The 17995-nt window shown below is 49.6% G+C and overlaps 8 non-coding genes across 8 annotated transcripts; all 8 read left to right on the forward strand.

Annotated features, from left to right (window-relative positions):
* Positions 1–1055: 1055 nt before the first annotated feature.
* Positions 1056–1127, forward strand: Trnat-cgu (transfer RNA threonine (anticodon CGU)). The gene has a single exon. It is a non-coding gene; the product is annotated as a tRNA-Thr (tRNA).
* A 333-nt stretch (positions 1128–1460) lies between these two features.
* Positions 1461–1534, forward strand: Trnan-guu (transfer RNA asparagine (anticodon GUU)). The gene has a single exon. It is a non-coding gene; the product is annotated as a tRNA-Asn (tRNA).
* A 1838-nt stretch (positions 1535–3372) lies between these two features.
* On the forward strand, positions 3373–3444 carry Trnat-cgu (transfer RNA threonine (anticodon CGU)). The gene has a single exon. It is a non-coding gene; the product is annotated as a tRNA-Thr (tRNA).
* Positions 3445–3777: 333 nt separating this feature from the next.
* Positions 3778–3851, forward strand: Trnan-guu (transfer RNA asparagine (anticodon GUU)). The gene has a single exon. It is a non-coding gene; the product is annotated as a tRNA-Asn (tRNA).
* A 1838-nt stretch (positions 3852–5689) lies between these two features.
* Trnat-cgu (transfer RNA threonine (anticodon CGU)) lies at positions 5690–5761 on the forward strand. Its single transcript has one exon. It is a non-coding gene; the product is annotated as a tRNA-Thr (tRNA).
* A 333-nt stretch (positions 5762–6094) lies between these two features.
* Trnan-guu (transfer RNA asparagine (anticodon GUU)) lies at positions 6095–6168 on the forward strand. The gene has a single exon. It is a non-coding gene; the product is annotated as a tRNA-Asn (tRNA).
* Positions 6169–12219: 6051 nt separating this feature from the next.
* Trnat-cgu (transfer RNA threonine (anticodon CGU)) lies at positions 12220–12291 on the forward strand. The gene has a single exon. It is a non-coding gene; the product is annotated as a tRNA-Thr (tRNA).
* Positions 12292–12624: 333 nt separating this feature from the next.
* Trnan-guu (transfer RNA asparagine (anticodon GUU)) lies at positions 12625–12698 on the forward strand. The gene has a single exon. It is a non-coding gene; the product is annotated as a tRNA-Asn (tRNA).
* Positions 12699–17995: the final 5297 nt, after the last annotated feature.

Below are 17995 nucleotides of genomic sequence, written 5' to 3' on the forward strand. Positions count from 1 at the left end.
ACCGAGGTGAGGACGTACGTCAACTTTGTTAGAGATACACAGCTAGTGTGACAATTTGGCTGCGTTTGAGTGATGCCACAGAGCCTTATACACATTCAGCCAAGTGACACTGTGGGTAAAAACATGGCCCTACACAGACGTTCTGCTGTTTTCCTTTTTATTCGTCATGTGTGACACTGCAGTAGAGGGACGCCCGCTACAAAAGACGTATTCTTTACATTCAATTTCAGCATATACGTCGCGAGTGCCATATGACAGGGCCTGTCTCTCGATGTCGATTTGTATTTGGTGTGTCTTAAGTGTCGGTCTGCAGTAGGCCGCTGTTGGCCAACCGAAAGGTTGGTGGTTCGAGCCCACCCGGGGGCGAAATCGTTCTAACCGGCACCGAGGTGAGGACGTACGTCAACTTTGTTAGAGATACACAGCTAGTGTGACAATTTGGCTGCGTTTGAGTGATGCCACAGAGCCTTATACACATTCAGCCAAGTGACACTGTGGGTAAAAACATGGCCCTACACAGACGTTCTGCTGTTTTCCTTTTTATTCGTCATGTGTGACACTGCAGTAGAGGGACGCCCGCTACAAAAGACGTATTCTTTACATTCAATTTCAGCATATACGTCGCGAGTGCCATATGACAGGGCCTGTCTCTCGATGTCGATTTGTATTTGGTGTGTCTTAAGTGTCGGTCTGCAGTAGGCCGCTGTTGGCCGAGCGACGTGCAGTCGCCTTACATGAAGCCCCATGGGCAACGCCAGTGCCACTGTGGACAACAGCGCACTGTAGCCAGAGAGAGGAGCCGAAAGGCGCATTTCGCAGTCGAGCCACGCTATCCCACAAGCTGTGCACTAGGTCAGGATTGTGCAGACCGCAAACTTTTGGTGGGCCGACGCTCGTGGTCGATCGTAAGGGCGAAACATTCAAGAGATTTGGAAAACGGCAATGTGGACACCCCCAGCAGCAGCTGTGTGCCAAATCCGATATCTGGTCGAGGGCTGCAAGATTCAGTATGATGAAGTAACAATTTGGGGATAGCTCACAAACGCTAAGATGCCGCCTTCTTAGCTCAGTGGTAGAGTACTGGTCTCGTAAACCAGGGGTCGTGAGTTCGAACCTCACAGAAGGCATTCATTTCTTAAACCTTCCTGCAAGGAGCGGAGCTGTCTCGAGCAGCATCTAACACATGGCAGTACGCTGAATGAAAGGGATGTTCTACAACCTATGACAAGTATTCTACTGGCCTCAGAGGTTTTCTGAATGCATAGGCAGAACATTGGTTTGTATGCATTTTGTAGTATAATGTCATGCTTGGCGATGTCATTCGTTTACGAGCCTCGCTACAGTGTGCATGCACGTTATCCATGTGAAGAGGCGTAAGCAAATGCTACCATTCTGCGAGATTGCTGCAGAAGGTATACGAATTGCGTTGATATACAGAGCACAAGGGAGCCAAAGTCAAGGCCTCCGTGGCGCAATCGGCTAGCGCGTTCGGCTGTTAACCGAAAGGTTGGTGGTTCGAGCCCACCCGGGGGCGAAATCGTTCTAACCGGCACCGAGGTGAGGACGTACGTCAACTTTGTTAGAGATACACAGCTAGTGTGACAATTTGGCTGCGTTTGAGTGATGCCACAGAGCCTTATACACATTCAGCCAAGTGACACTGTGGGTAAAAACATGGCCCTACACAGACGTTCTGCTGTTTTCCTTTTTATTCGTCATGTGTGACACTGCAGTAGAGGGACGCCCGCTACAAAAGACGTATTCTTTACATTCAATTTCAGCATATACGTCGCGAGTGCCATATGACAGGGCCTGTCTCTCGATGTCGATTTGTATTTGGTGTGTCTTAAGTGTCGGTCTGCAGTAGGCCGCTGTTGGCCAACCGAAAGGTTGGTGGTCCGAGCCCACCCGGGGGCGAAATCGTTCTAACCGGCACCGAGGTGAGGACGTACGTCAACTTTGTTAGAGATACACAGCTAGTGTGACAATTTGGCTGCGTTTGAGTGATGCCACAGAGCCTTATACACATTCAGCCAAGTGACACTGTGGGTAAAAACATGGCCCTACACAGACGTTCTGCTGTTTTCCTTTTTATTCGTCATGTGTGACACTGCAGTAGAGGGACGCCCGCTACAAAAGACGTATTCTTTACATTCAATTTCAGCATATACGTCGCGAGTGCCATATGACAGGGCCTGTCTCTCGATGTCGATTTGTATTTGGTGTGTCTTAAGTGTCGGTCTGCAGTAGGCCGCTGTTGGCCAACCGAAAGGTTGGTGGTCCGAGCCCACCCGGGGGCGAAATCGTTCTAACCGGCACCGAGGTGAGGACGTACGTCAACTTTGTTAGAGATACACAGCTAGTGTGACAATTTGGCTGCGTTTGAGTGATGCCACAGAGCCTTATACACATTCAGCCAAGTGACACTGTGGGTAAAAACATGGCCCTACACAGACGTTCTGCTGTTTTCCTTTTTATTCGTCATGTGTGACACTGCAGTAGAGGGACGCCCGCTACAAAAGACGTATTCTTTACATTCAATTTCAGCATATACGTCGCGAGTGCCATATGACAGGGCCTGTCTCTCGATGTCGATTTGTATTTGGTGTGTCTTAAGTGTCGGTCTGCAGTAGGCCGCTGTTGGCCAACCGAAAGGTTGGTGGTTCGAGCCCACCCGGGGGCGAAATCGTTCTAACCGGCACCGAGGTGAGGACGTACGTCAACTTTGTTAGAGATACACAGCTAGTGTGACAATTTGGCTGCGTTTGAGTGATGCCACAGAGCCTTATACATATTCAGCCAAGTGACACTGTGGGTAAAAACATGGCCCTACACAGACGTTCTGCTGTTTTCCTTTTTATTCGTCATGTGTGACACTGCAGTAGAGGGACGCCCGCTACAAAAGACGTATTCTTTACATTCAATTTCAGCATATACGTCGCGAGTGCCATATGACAGGGCCTGTCTCTCGATGTCGATTTGTATTTGGTGTGTCTTAAGTGTCGGTCTGCAGTAGGCCGCTGTTGGCCGAGCGACGTGCAGTCGCCTTACATGAAGCCCCATGGGCAACGCCAGTGCCACTGTGGACAACAGCGCACTGTAGCCAGAGAGAGGAGCCGAAAGGCGCATTTCGCAGTCGAGCCACGCTATCCCACAAGCTGTGCACTAGGTCAGGATTGTGCAGACCGCAAACTTTTGGTGGGCCGACGCTCGTGGTCGATCGTAAGGGCGAAACATTCAAGAGATTTGGAAAACGGCAATGTGGACACCCCCAGCAGCAGCTGTGTGCCAAATCCGATATCTGGTCGAGGGCTGCAAGATTCAGTATGATGAAGTAACAATTTGGGGATAGCTCACAAACGCTAAGATGCCGCCTTCTTAGCTCAGTGGTAGAGCACTGGTCTCGTAAACCAGGGGTCGTGAGTTCGAACCTCACAGAAGGCATTCATTTCTTAAACCTTCCTGCAAGGAGCGGAGCTGTCTCGAGCAGCATCTAACACATGGCAGTACACTGAATGAAAGGGATGTTCTACAACCTATGACAAGTATTCTACTGGCCTCAGAGGTTTTCTGAATGCATAGGCAGAACATTGGTTTGTATGCATTTTGTAGTATAATGTCATGCTTGGCGATGTCATTCGTTTACGAGCCTCGCTACAGTGTGCATGCACGTTATCCATGTGAAGAGGCGTAAGCAAATGCTACCATTCTGCGAGATTGCTGCAGAAGGTATACGAATTGCGTTGATATACAGAGCACAAGGGAGCCAAAGTCAAGGCCTCCGTGGCGCAATCGGCTAGCGCGTTCGGCTGTTAACCGAAAGGTTGGTGGTTCGAGCCCACCCGGGGGCGAAATCGTTCTAACCGGCACCGAGGTGAGGACGTACGTCAACTTTGTTAGAGATACACAGCTAGTGTGACAATTTGGCTGCGTTTGAGTGATGCCACAGAGCCTTATACACATTCAGCCAAGTGACACTGTGGGTAAAAACATGGCCCTACACAGACGTTCTGCTGTTTTCCTTTTTATTCGTCATGTGTGACACTGCAGTAGAGGGACGCCCGCTACAAAAGACGTATTCTTTACATTCAATTTCAGCATATACGTCGCGAGTGCCATATGACAGGGCCTGTCTCTCGATGTCGATTTGTATTTGGTGTGTCTTAAGTGTCGGTCTGCAGTAGGCCGCTGTTGGCCAACCGAAAGGTTGGTGGTCCGAGCCCACCCGGGGGCGAAATCGTTCTAACCGGCACCGAGGTGAGGACGTACGTCAACTTTGTTAGAGATACACAGCTAGTGTGACAATTTGGCTGCGTTTGAGTGATGCCACAGAGCCTTATACACATTCAGCCAAGTGACACTGTGGGTAAAAACATGGCCCTACACAGACGTTCTGCTGTTTTCCTTTTTATTCGTCATGTGTGACACTGCAGTAGAGGGACGCCCGCTACAAAAGACGTATTCTTTACATTCAATTTCAGCATATACGTCGCGAGTGCCATATGACAGGGCCTGTCTCTCGATGTCGATTTGTATTTGGTGTGTCTTAAGTGTCGGTCTGCAGTAGGCCGCTGTTGGCCAACCGAAAGGTTGGTGGTTCGAGCCCACCCGGGGGCGAAATCGTTCTAACCGGCACCGAGGTGAGGACGTACGTCAACTTTGTTAGAGATACACAGCTAGTGTGACAATTTGGCTGCGTTTGAGTGATGCCACAGAGCCTTATACACATTCAGCCAAGTGACACTGTGGGTAAAAACATGGCCCTACACAGACGTTCTGCTGTTTTCCTTTTTATTCGTCATGTGTGACACTGCAGTAGAGGGACGCCCGCTACAAAAGACGTATTCTTTACATTCAATTTCAGCATATACGTCGCGAGTGCCATATGACAGGGCCTGTCTCTCGATGTCGATTTGTATTTGGTGTGTCTTAAGTGTCGGTCTGCAGTAGGCCGCTGTTGGCCAACCGAAAGGTTGGTGGTTCGAGCCCACCCGGGGGCGAAATCGTTCTAACCGGCACCGAGGTGAGGACGTACGTCAACTTTGTTAGAGATACACAGCTAGTGTGACAATTTGGCTGCGTTTGAGTGATGCCACAGAGCCTTATACACATTCAGCCAAGTGACACTGTGGGTAAAAACATGGCCCTACACAGACGTTCTGCTGTTTTCCTTTTTATTCGTCATGTGTGACACTGCAGTAGAGGGACGCCCGCTACAAAAGACGTATTCTTTACATTCAATTTCAGCATATACGTCGCGAGTGCCATATGACAGGGCCTGTCTCTCGATGTCGATTTGTATTTGGTGTGTCTTAAGTGTCGGTCTGCAGTAGGCCGCTGTTGGCCGAGCGACGTGCAGTCGCCTTACATGAAGCCCCATGGGCAACGCCAGTGCCACTGTGGACAACAGCGCACTGTAGCCAGAGAGAGGAGCCGAAAGGCGCATTTCGCAGTCGAGCCACGCTATCCCACAAGCTGTGCACTAGGTCAGGATTGTGCAGACCGCAAACTTTTGGTGGGCCGACGCTCGTGGTCGATCGTAAGGGCGAAACATTCAAGAGATTTGGAAAACGGCAATGTGGACACCCCCAGCAGCAGCTGTGTGCCAAATCCGATATCTGGTCGAGGGCTGCAAGATTCAGTATGATGAAGTAACAATTTGGGGATAGCTCACAAACGCTAAGATGCCGCCTTCTTAGCTCAGTGGTAGAGCACTGGTCTCGTAAACCAGGGGTCGTGAGTTCGAACCTCACAGAAGGCATTCATTTCTTAAACCTTCCTGCAAGGAGCGGAGCTGTCTCGAGCAGCATCTAACACATGGCAGTACACTGAATGAAAGGGATGTTCTACAACCTATGACAAGTATTCTACTGGCCTCAGAGGTTTTCTGAATGCATAGGCAGAACATTGGTTTGTATGCATTTTGTAGTATAATGTCATGCTTGGCGATGTCATTCGTTTACGAGCCTCGCTACAGTGTGCATGCACGTTATCCATGTGAAGAGGCGTAAGCAAATGCTACCATTCTGCGAGATTGCTGCAGAAGGTATACGAATTGCGTTGATATACAGAGCACAAGGGAGCCAAAGTCAAGGCCTCCGTGGCGCAATCGGCTAGCGCGTTCGGCTGTTAACCGAAAGGTTGGTGGTTCGAGCCCACCCGGGGGCGAAATCGTTCTAACCGGCACCGAGGTGAGGACGTACGTCAACTTTGTTAGAGATACACAGCTAGTGTGACAATTTGGCTGCGTTTGAGTGATGCCACAGAGCCTTATACACATTCAGCCAAGTGACACTGTGGGTAAAAACATGGCCCTACACAGACGTTCTGCTGTTTTCCTTTTTATTCGTCATGTGTGACACTGCAGTAGAGGGACGCCCGCTACAAAAGACGTATTCTTTACATTCAATTTCAGCATATACGTCGCGAGTGCCATATGACAGGGCCTGTCTCTCGATGTCGATTTGTATTTGGTGTGTCTTAAGTGTCGGTCTGCAGTAGGCCGCTGTTGGCCAACCGAAAGGTTGGTGGTCCGAGCCCACCCGGGGGCGAAATCGTTCTAACCGGCACCGAGGTGAGGACGTACGTCAACTTTGTTAGAGATACACAGCTAGTGTGACAATTTGGCTGCGTTTGAGTGATGCCACAGAGCCTTATACACATTCAGCCAAGTGACACTGTGGGTAAAAACATGGCCCTACACAGACGTTCTGCTGTTTTCCTTTTTATTCGTCATGTGTGACACTGCAGTAGAGGGACGCCCGCTACAAAAGACGTATTCTTTACATTCAATTTCAGCATATACGTCGCGAGTGCCATATGACAGGGCCTGTCTCTCGATGTCGATTTGTATTTGGTGTGTCTTAAGTGTCGGTCTGCAGTAGGCCGCTGTTGGCCAACCGAAAGGTTGGTGGTCCGAGCCCACCCGGGGGCGAAATCGTTCTAACCGGCACCGAGGTGAGGACGTACGTCAACTTTGTTAGAGATACACAGCTAGTGTGACAATTTGGCTGCGTTTGAGTGATGCCACAGAGCCTTATACACATTCAGCCAAGTGACACTGTGGGTAAAAACATGGCCCTACACAGACGTTCTGCTGTTTTCCTTTTTATTCGTCATGTGTGACACTGCAGTAGAGGGACGCCCGCTACAAAAGACGTATTCTTTACATTCAATTTCAGCATATACGTCGCGAGTGCCATATGACAGGGCCTGTCTCTCGATGTCGATTTGTATTTGGTGTGTCTTAAGTGTCGGTCTGCAGTAGGCCGCTGTTGGCCAACCGAAAGGTTGGTGGTTCGAGCCCACCCGGGGGCGAAATCGTTCTAACCGGCACCGAGGTGAGGACGTACGTCAACTTTGTTAGAGATACACAGCTAGTGTGACAATTTGGCTGCGTTTGAGTGATGCCACAGAGCCTTATACACATTCAGCCAAGTGACACTGTGGGTAAAAACATGGCCCTACACAGACGTTCTGCTGTTTTCCTTTTTATTCGTCATGTGTGACACTGCAGTAGAGGGACGCCCGCTACAAAAGACGTATTCTTTACATTCAATTTCAGCATATACGTCGCGAGTGCCATATGACAGGGCCTGTCTCTCGAAGTCGATTTGTATTTGGTGTGTCTTAAGTGTCGGTCTGCAGTAGGCCGCTGTTGGCCAACCGAAAGGTTGGTGGTCCGAGCCCACCCGGGGGCGAAATCGTTCTAACCGGCACCGAGGTGAGGACGTACGTCAACTTTGTTAGAGATACACAGCTAGTGTGACAATTTGGCTGCGTTTGAGTGATGCCACAGAGCCTTATACACATTCAGCCAAGTGACACTGTGGGTAAAAACATGGCCCTACACAGACGTTCTGCTGTTTTCCTTTTTATTCGTCATGTGTGACACTGCAGTAGAGGGACGCCCGCTACAAAAGACGTATTCTTTACATTCAATTTCAGCATATACGTCGCGAGTGCCATATGACAGGGCCTGTCTCTCGATGTCGATTTGTATTTGGTGTGTCTTAAGTGTCGGTCTGCAGTAGGCCGCTGTTGGCCAACCGAAAGGTTGGTGGTCCGAGCCCACCCGGGGGCGAAATCGTTCTAACCGGCACCGAGGTGAGGACGTACGTCAACTTTGTTAGAGATACACAGCTAGTGTGACAATTTGGCTGCGTTTGAGTGATGCCACAGAGCCTTATACACATTCAGCCAAGTGACACTGTGGGTAAAAACATGGCCCTACACAGACGTTCTGCTGTTTTCCTTTTTATTCGTCATGTGTGACACTGCAGTAGAGGGACGCCCGCTACAAAAGACGTATTCTTTACATTCAATTTCAGCATATACGTCGCGAGTGCCACATGACAGGGCCTGTCTCTCGATGTCGATTTGTATTTGGTGTGTCTTAAGTGTCGGTCTGCAGTAGGCCGCTGTTGGCCAACCGAAAGGTTGGTGGTCCGAGCCCACCCGGGGGCGAAATCGTTCTAACCGGCACCGAGGTGAGGACGTACGTCAACTTTGTTAGAGATACACAGCTAGTGTGACAATTTGGCTGCGTTTGAGTGATGCCACAGAGCCTTATACACATTCAGCCAAGTGACACTGTGGGTAAAAACATGGCCCTACACAGACGTTCTGCTGTTTTCCTTTTTATTCGTCATGTGTGACACTGCAGTAGAGGGACGCCCGCTACAAAAGACGTATTCTTTACATTCAATTTCAGCATATACGTCGCGAGTGCCATATGACAGGGCCTGTCTCTCGATGTCGATTTGTATTTGGTGTGTCTTAAGTGTCGGTCTGCAGTAGGCCGCTGTTGGCCAACCGAAAGGTTGGTGGTTCGAGCCCACCCGGGGGCGAAATCGTTCTAACCGGCACCGAGGTGAGGACGTACGTCAACTTTGTTAGAGATACACAGCTAGTGTGACAATTTGGCTGCGTTTGAGTGATGCCACAGAGCCTTATACACATTCAGCCAAGTGACACTGTGGGTAAAAACATATCCCTACACAGACGTTCTGCTGTTTTCCTTTTTATTCGTCATGTGTGACACTGCAGTAGAGGGACGCCCGCTACAAAAGACGTATTCTTTACATTCAATTTCAGCATATACGTCGCGAGTGCCATATGACAGGGCCTGTCTCTCGATGTCGATTTGTATTTGGTGTGTCTTAAGTGTCGGTCTGCAGTAGGCCGCTGTTGGCCAACCGAAAGGTTGGTGGTCCGAGCCCACCCGGGGGCGAAATCGTTCTAACCGGCACCGAGGTGAGGACGTACGTCAACTTTGTTAGAGATACACAGCTAGTGTGACAATTTGGCTGCGTTTGAGTGATGCCACAGAGCCTTATACACATTCAGCCAAGTGACACTGTGGGTAAAAACATGGCCCTACACAGACGTTCTGCTGTTTTCCTTTTTATTCGTCATGTGTGACACTGCAGTAGAGGGACGCCCGCTACAAAAGACGTATTCTTTACATTCAATTTCAGCATATACGTCGCGAGTGCCATATGACAGGGCCTGTCTCTCGATGTCGATTTGTATTTGGTGTGTCTTAAGTGTCGGTCTGCAGTAGGCCGCTGTTGGCCAACCGAAAGGTTGGTGGTTCGAGCCCACCCGGGGGCGAAATCGTTCTAACCGGCACCGAGGTGAGGACGTACGTCAACTTTGTTAGAGATACACAGCTAGTGTGACAATTTGGCTGCGTTTGAGTGATGCCACAGAGCCTTATACACATTCAGCCAAGTGACACTGTGGGTAAAAACATGGCCCTACACAGACGTTCTGCTGTTTTCCTTTTTATTCGTCATGTGTGACACTGCAGTAGAGGGACGCCCGCTACAAAAGACGTATTCTTTACATTCAATTTCAGCATATACGTCGCGAGTGCCATATGACAGGGCCTGTCTCTCGATGTCGATTTGTATTTGGTGTGTCTTAAGTGTCGGTCTGCAGTAGGCCGCTGTTGGCCAACCGAAAGGTTGGTGGTCCGAGCCCACCCGGGGGCGAAATCGTTCTAACCGGCACCGAGGTGAGGACGTACGTCAACTTTGTTAGAGATACACAGCTAGTGTGACAATTTGGCTGCGTTTGAGTGATGCCACAGAGCCTTATACACATTCAGCCAAGTGACACTGTGGGTAAAAACATGGCCCTACACAGACGTTCTGCTGTTTTCCTTTTTATTCGTCATGTGTGACACTGCAGTAGAGGGACGCCCGCTACAAAAGACGTATTCTTTACATTCAATTTCAGCATATACGTCGCGAGTGCCATATGACAGGGCCTGTCTCTCGATGTCGATTTGTATTTGGTGTGTCTTAAGTGTCGGTCTGCAGTAGGCCGCTGTTGGCCAACCGAAAGGTTGGTGGTCCGAGCCCACCCGGGGGCGAAATCGTTCTAACCGGCACCGAGGTGAGGACGTACGTCAACTTTGTTAGAGATACACAGCTAGTGTGACAATTTGGCTGCGTTTGAGTGATGCCACAGAGCCTTATACACATTCAGCCAAGTGACACTGTGGGTAAAAACATGGCCCTACACAGACGTTCTGCTGTTTTCCTTTTTATTCGTCATGTGTGACACTGCAGTAGAGGGACGCCCGCTACAAAAGACGTATTCTTTACATTCAATTTCAGCATATACGTCGCGAGTGCCATATGACAGGGCCTGTCTCTCGATGTCGATTTGTATTTGGTGTGTCTTAAGTGTCGGTCTGCAGTAGGCCGCTGTTGGCCAACCGAAAGGTTGGTGGTTCGAGCCCACCCGGGGGCGAAATCGTTCTAACCGGCACCGAGGTGAGGACGTACGTCAACTTTGTTAGAGATACACAGCTAGTGTGACAATTTGGCTGCGTTTGAGTGATGCCACAGAGCCTTATACACATTCAGCCAAGTGACACTGTGGGTAAAAACATATCCCTACACAGACGTTCTGCTGTTTTCCTTTTTATTCGTCATGTGTGACACTGCAGTAGAGGGACGCCCGCTACAAAAGACGTATTCTTTACATTCAATTTCAGCATATACGTCGCGAGTGCCATATGACAGGGCCTGTCTCTCGATGTCGATTTGTATTTGGTGTGTCTTAAGTGTCGGTCTGCAGTAGGCCGCTGTTGGCCAACCGAAAGGTTGGTGGTCCGAGCCCACCCGGGGGCGAAATCGTTCTAACCGGCACCGAGGTGAGGACGTACGTCAACTTTGTTAGAGATACACAGCTAGTGTGACAATTTGGCTGCGTTTGAGTGATGCCACAGAGCCTTATACACATTCAGCCAAGTGACACTGTGGGTAAAAACATGGCCCTACACAGACGTTCTGCTGTTTTCCTTTTTATTCGTCATGTGTGACACTGCAGTAGAGGGACGCCCGCTACAAAAGACGTATTCTTTACATTCAATTTCAGCATATACGTCGCGAGTGCCATATGACAGGGCCTGTCTCTCGATGTCGATTTGTATTTGGTGTGTCTTAAGTGTCGGTCTGCAGTAGGCCGCTGTTGGCCAACCGAAAGGTTGGTGGTTCGAGCCCACCCGGGGGCGAAATCGTTCTAACCGGCACCGAGGTGAGGACGTACGTCAACTTTGTTAGAGATACACAGCTAGTGTGACAATTTGGCTGCGTTTGAGTGATGCCACAGAGCCTTATACACATTCAGCCAAGTGACACTGTGGGTAAAAACATGGCCCTACACAGACGTTCTGCTGTTTTCCTTTTTATTCGTCATGTGTGACACTGCAGTAGAGGGACGCCCGCTACAAAAGACGTATTCTTTACATTCAATTTCAGCATATACGTCGCGAGTGCCATATGACAGGGCCTGTCTCTCGATGTCGATTTGTATTTGGTGTGTCTTAAGTGTCGGTCTGCAGTAGGCCGCTGTTGGCCGAGCGACGTGCAGTCGCCTTACATGAAGCCCCATGGGCAACGCCAGTGCCACTGTGGACAACAGCGCACTTTTGCCAGAGAGAGGAACCGAAAGGCGCATTTCGCAGTCGAGCCACGCTATCCCACAAGCTGTGCACTAGGTCAGGATTGTGCAGACCGCAAACTTTTGGTGGGCCGACGCTCGTCGTCGATCGTAAGGGCGAAACATTCAAGAGATTTGGAAAACGGCAATGTGGACACCCCCAGCAGCAGCTGTGTGCCAAATCCGATATCTGGTCGAGGGCTGCAAGATTCAGTATGATGAAGTAACAATTTGGGAATAGCTCACAAACGCTAAGATGCCGCCTTCTTAGCTCAGTGGTAGAGCACTGGTCTCGTAAACCAGGGGTCGTGAGTTCGAACCTCACAGAAGGCATTCATTTCTTAAACCTTCCTGCAAGGAGCGGAGCTATCTCGAGCAGCATCTAACACATGGCAGTACTCTGAATGAAAGGGATGTTCTACAACCTATGACAAGTATTCTACTGGCCTCAGAGGTTTTCTGAATGCATAGGCAGAACATTGGTTTGTATGCATTTTGTAGTATAATGTCATGCTTGTCGATGTCATTCGTTTACGAGCCTCGCTACAGTGTGCATGCACGTTATCCATGTGAAGAGGCGTAAGCAAATGCTACCATTCTGCGAGATTGCTGCAGAAGGTATACGAATTGCGTTGATATACAGAGCACAAGCGAGCCAAAGTCAAGGCCTCCGTGGCGCAATCGGCTACCGCGTTCGGCTGTTAACCGAAAGGTTGGTGGTTCGAGCCCACCCGGGGGCGAAATCGTTCTAACCGGCACCGAGGTGAGGACGTACGTCAACTTTGTTAGAGATACACAGCTAGTGTGACAATTTGGCTGCGTTTGAGTGATGCCACAGAGCCTTATACACATTCAGCCAAGTGACACTGTGGGTAAAAACATGGCCCTACACAGACGTTCTGCTGTTTTCCTTTTTATTCGTCATGTGTGACACTGCAGTAGAGGGACGCCCGCTACAAAAGACGTATTCTTTACATTCAATTTCAGCATATACGTCGCGAGTGCCATATGACAGGGCCTGTCTCTCGATGTCGATTTGTATTTGGTGTGTCTTAAGTGTCGGTCTGCAGTAGGCCGCTGTTGGCCGAGCGACGTGCAGTCGCCTTACATGAAGCCCCATGGGCAACGCCAGCGCCACTGTGGACAACAGCATACTGTAGCCAGAGAGAGGAGCCGAAAGGCGCATTTCGCAGTCGAGCCACGCTATCCCACAAGCTGTGCACTAGGTCAGGATTGTGTATAGTTCCGCTTTAGACGCCGTGCAGTGTGGACGTGCCTAGTCTTCCGCTCCGCCGTAGCGTTACGTATAGTGGACTATAGCTTTTGTTTACGTGTTGTGTTGCAACTTCTGTGAGTGTTTCTCCGTCGTTGTTTAGTACCTTGTGTTACTTTCTGTCCTTATTTCACTGTGTTGTGTATAGCGGTTTCGACCGCATATTTTGAAAATGTCGTCCCAGGTTATTCCTCGTCAGGCTACAGTTAGTTTTACTTTTGACAAGTCAACCCGCCATGTGCAACCTAGTTCCCTTGAGATTCATGATTGGTTGGTAGATACCTTTGGTGTTCATTCGGATCAGGTGCATACTGCTTATTTTGATACCGAACTGTATGTTTTCTTTGTTAAGTTTATGGACCCACTTCAGGTTGATAAAATTCTTTCTAAATATGGTCATCAAGTTCTCTTTCGGCATCGGGATGATTCTGTAAGTACCGTGCTGCCTTCCAATGCTTCCATCACGTATACCAATGTTCGTGTTTACAACCTTCCACCGGAGGTGGATAATGTCTATCTTAAGGAGGGTCTACAAAAGTATGGTGATGTAAAGAGCATTCGCCTTGAACGCTGGTCAAGCCAACATCGCCTGCAATGTTACAGTGGTATTCGTTCAGTCGAAATGCACGTTAAGCAGAATATTCCATCTCACCTGCAGATCGGTGGATATCGTGTCCATGTAACATATAGTGGTCAGGTTGGCACCTGTTTTTTGTGCAATGAAAGTGGTCACGTGCGTACCGACTGTCCGCGGAGGGTTTTTGTTTTAAAAAATTCTCTCGAACAGCGTCGCAAGTTAACGGTCGCTGACCTCGTTGCAGGTGGTTCTGCTCTTGGTGTAGCACAGTCCAGTGGTAGTAGCGCTCCGCCACAGGTTTTGCGCACCCCTGACACAGAATTTCCTCCTTTGCGTGCTAAATCTGATGTTGTTCCGTCTGTCCCTCAGGTGGGTGTGCCACTTTTGAATAATAAGAGGCGTCGCCCACACGATGGAAATAGTACGGATGAGGATCTCCCTGAGATGCCCCAGTCCGAGCGACCGGCATCCTCCGAGCCACTGTGTACTGTAGCTGCTCCCTGCTCTCCGGAGGTAACGGTTACGGTGGCGGCTGCTGGCGCCCCTCCGGCCTCCGACGCAGCTTCTCTCGAGTCGGATCGTCGGTCGGGCCTGTTGGCGCCGTCTTCCGAACCGACTTCGATGTCACAACAAGTGGAGCCGCGACAACTTCCTGCTTCGCTGCCCCATACCTCTGCCAGCGGAGCTGCTCCGCTTCCGTCCAACTTTGCGGCCTCGGACCTTCCTGCTCACGATTCGCCTCCGTGCAGTCCATGTTTGCCGGAAGCTAGTGTAAGTGTTGACCATTCCGTTTTGTCGGAGTTTCCCCCCGCGACCCCGGATCCCGCATGTGGACCGGCGCGGGTGGTGTCGGATACAGAACTTGACCCTCCTACGTCACCGGCGGCTGAAGCTTCCTTGCCCGTCAGCCGACGCAAGTTACGCGTTCAGCCGAACGTTAATGCTGTTCGTAAAAAACCGAAGCGTAAGGGATCCGCGGAACGGGGTACCAGTCCCCCACCCTCGGATGCCTCCGTCTCCCCTGCTATGGACTGTGACGTTGGTGCGTCGGTGTAGGTGATTTCCTTTCTCGCTTTTCTCTCTATGGTTCAAGCATACACCTTTCTTACCTTAAATCTTAACCGTATTGAGTCCGACGTTCGCATTGCCTCTTTGCGGCAGTTTATTTACGACGCCTGTGCGGACGTAGTGTTTTTGCAGGAAGTGTTGTTTTCTGATCTCTCTCTACCTGGATTTCAAACTGTTTTTAATGTCGCGCCGGAATATTCAACAGGAACTGCTCTTTTCTTTCGAGAGGGCATTCCTATTACTGACATTGAATTCCTTGACTCTGGCCGTGGGATTGGTTGTCGTCTTTTTGATCTCCGCCTCGTTGTTTTGTATGCCCCCTCTGGTTCGGGTCACACTGTGGCTCGATCGCGCTTTTATAAAGAAGAGCTTATTTATCTTTTGCGCCAGAGTCCTCGGAGTCTCCTGCTCGGAGGCGATTTTAATTGTGTTTTACGCCCTGAAGACCAGTCCCCCAATTTTAATTATTGCCGTGATTTACATGACTTAGTTCGTATGATGCATCTGCGTGATGTTTGGGAACACAAATATCCAACCCTGGTGAAATATACGTTTTTTACCGCGTCCTCATGCAGTAGACTCGACAGATTCTATTTATCTGATTTTTTATGTGATACAATTCTTTCTGTCGATGTTATTCCTACTAGTTTTTCTGACCATTGTGCTTTTACTGCAACTGTAAATCTTAGTCACCAACCTGCAAAACTTTATCGTTCCCAGTGGATGTTAAATGTTTCCCACCTTGCCGACAGTGCTATGGATGATGTTATAAGTGGCGTGTGGGAGCGATGTCTTCGCTCTGTCCCGCGATACCCCTCCTTGCTGGTTTGGTGGACTGCGTTTGCCAAGCCCAAGATTCGTCAGACTTTGATTTTTTACTGTGCTGCAAGGGCGCGTGATTTTAAGAACACGTATGAATATTACTACTCTGTCCTGCGTGAACTATATGACGCAGTGGGTACCTCTCCTCTGCGGATCCATGATGTTCGTCGTATTAAAGCCAAGCTCTTGAGCCTTAAACGACGACAGATGGATGGTCTGCGAGTTAAGTCGAAACCTCACTCTCTTGTTGAAGGTGAACTGACATCCTTGTACCACCTGCTACGGCATCAGACTCGTCGTCGTCGCTCCTTCATCTCTTCTCTTACGGTGGATGATGGACGGCAGCTTATTGCACAGGAGGAAATGATTCGTGCTCTTCACCAGTATTACACTAGTCTCTATTCTGCCGATGATTCTGGTGAGTCTCTTTCGGATGATTTCTTTGGGGATCTAACTGCGACGATCGCGCCTGACGCGGACGGCGAATTTCTCCGGGAGTTCCAGGTAGATGATGTTTTCGATTTTATTGCTCGCTCTCCGTCCAGTAAATCGCCGGGTCCAGACGGCCTGCCTAAAGAATTTTATCTCCGTTTTTGGCCTCTTTTGGGTGGCATTTTTACGCAGATTTTAAATGAGATTGTCAGGGGGATGGATGTGCCTGCCGATTTTAAAGTAGGGAAAATTGTTTTAATTCCGAAGTCTTCTGGTCGTTTATCTGCTGCCAATCTTCGTCCGCTCACATTGCTGAATTTTGACTACAAGACAGCTGCTAGAGCGCTCAATAGCCGGTTGTCCTCTCTGCTTCGGGGTGTGATTGGTGCACATCAATGTTGTTTTCATGATAGATCTATTCTGACACCAGTAGCCGAATATCGGGATGTTGTCTCGGTTGCGGCGGTTACAAACGTACATTGTGCCTTTGCCTTCCTTGATTTTCATAAGGCTTTTGATCACGTCAGTCATGTGTTTTTAGATCGTGTTTTAGGTACAATAGGTTTTAACGCTTCATCACGTGGTGTTCTTGGCAATTTGTATAGGGGAATAACAGCTCGGGTGTCAGTCAATGGGCAGCTGACGCCGCCCATTGCTATCCGCCGCGGAGTGCCTCAGGGTAGTCCGCTCTCTATGTCTTTATTCGTATTGTCGCTGGAACCGCTGCTTCGGACTATTGCTCTCAAGCTTCAGGGTATGTCCCTCTCTGGTGGGAAGCTCTCGGTTAAGGCATATGCGGATGATGTCGTTGTTCTCCTCCGTCAACGTGATGATATCCCGTTGTTGAAAGGGGCAGTTGATGCATACTGTCGTGTCTCTGGAGCGCGTCTCAATCAGGGTAAATGTAAGTTCCTTAATATTCGAGGATTTCGCGATGCTGACGTCCCTTGGGCCACTGTTGTCGATCGCCATACGTCCTTGGGGATTATCATTGATCGGTGTCCTCTAAAAATGGCGGCTCTCAATTGGAAATCTGTCACCGAGAAGATACAGGGGGCTCTGATGGTCCATGAGCAGCCCTCTGCTACCATTTTGCAAAAAGTCAGAATTTTAGACACCTACGTTCTATGTAAAGCTTATTATGTTGCTCAGCTGTTCCCACTTCCCATGATGGTGGCGAAAAGGTTGCGCCAATTGTCTAGCAGGTTTATATGGAAGGGCCATCTATTCAAGTTACGTTACGAGGTAATGACGAAACCGCGTATCTCCGGAGGCTTGGGCCTCTCTGACATTACTCGCAAGGCGTCTGCTTTGTACGTCCGCCGAACGACTCTACTTGTTACGCAAGAAGTGACTTCGATTACATCCAGGCTTTTTACTGTTGTGCGTCCGGCGAGCCTTGCTCCACCTGTCGATGTCGGACGCCTAAATTTTAAGTTGAAACACATTCGGGAATTTTACATTGCGGTGAGTTACCTCGGTGACGTCTTCTTGCGGCGACCGGTGCCAACGACCAAGGGCTTGATTGCCCGCTGGGAGGGGCTGGCCGGTCCCAATCCAATAGAACTGGCGTCTCCATCTGTGTCCTGGAGGAACGTCTGGAAGAATGTTAGTCTGCCGATCCACTCTATGGCCGTGGCGTCCACGTGGTATAGGGTAATAAATAATTTGGTTCCCACCAATGTACGACTGCACCGTATTGGTCTTTCTGACACGGACACCTGTACTCGGTGTGGTCTCGTGGATACCCTTGAACATCGATTCACCTGCTGTGGGCACCTTGCTAATTGGCGTTGGCTCAGGAAACAACTTGCCTTTGTCACTAGGTCTGCTGAAGCCGCTTATACTATTGACATCATCGTCCG

Source organism: Schistocerca serialis, unplaced genomic scaffold (genome assembly GCF_023864345.2).
Source record: "Schistocerca serialis cubense isolate TAMUIC-IGC-003099 unplaced genomic scaffold, iqSchSeri2.2 HiC_scaffold_1257, whole genome shotgun sequence".
NCBI lineage: Eukaryota > Metazoa > Arthropoda > Insecta > Orthoptera > Acrididae > Schistocerca > Schistocerca serialis.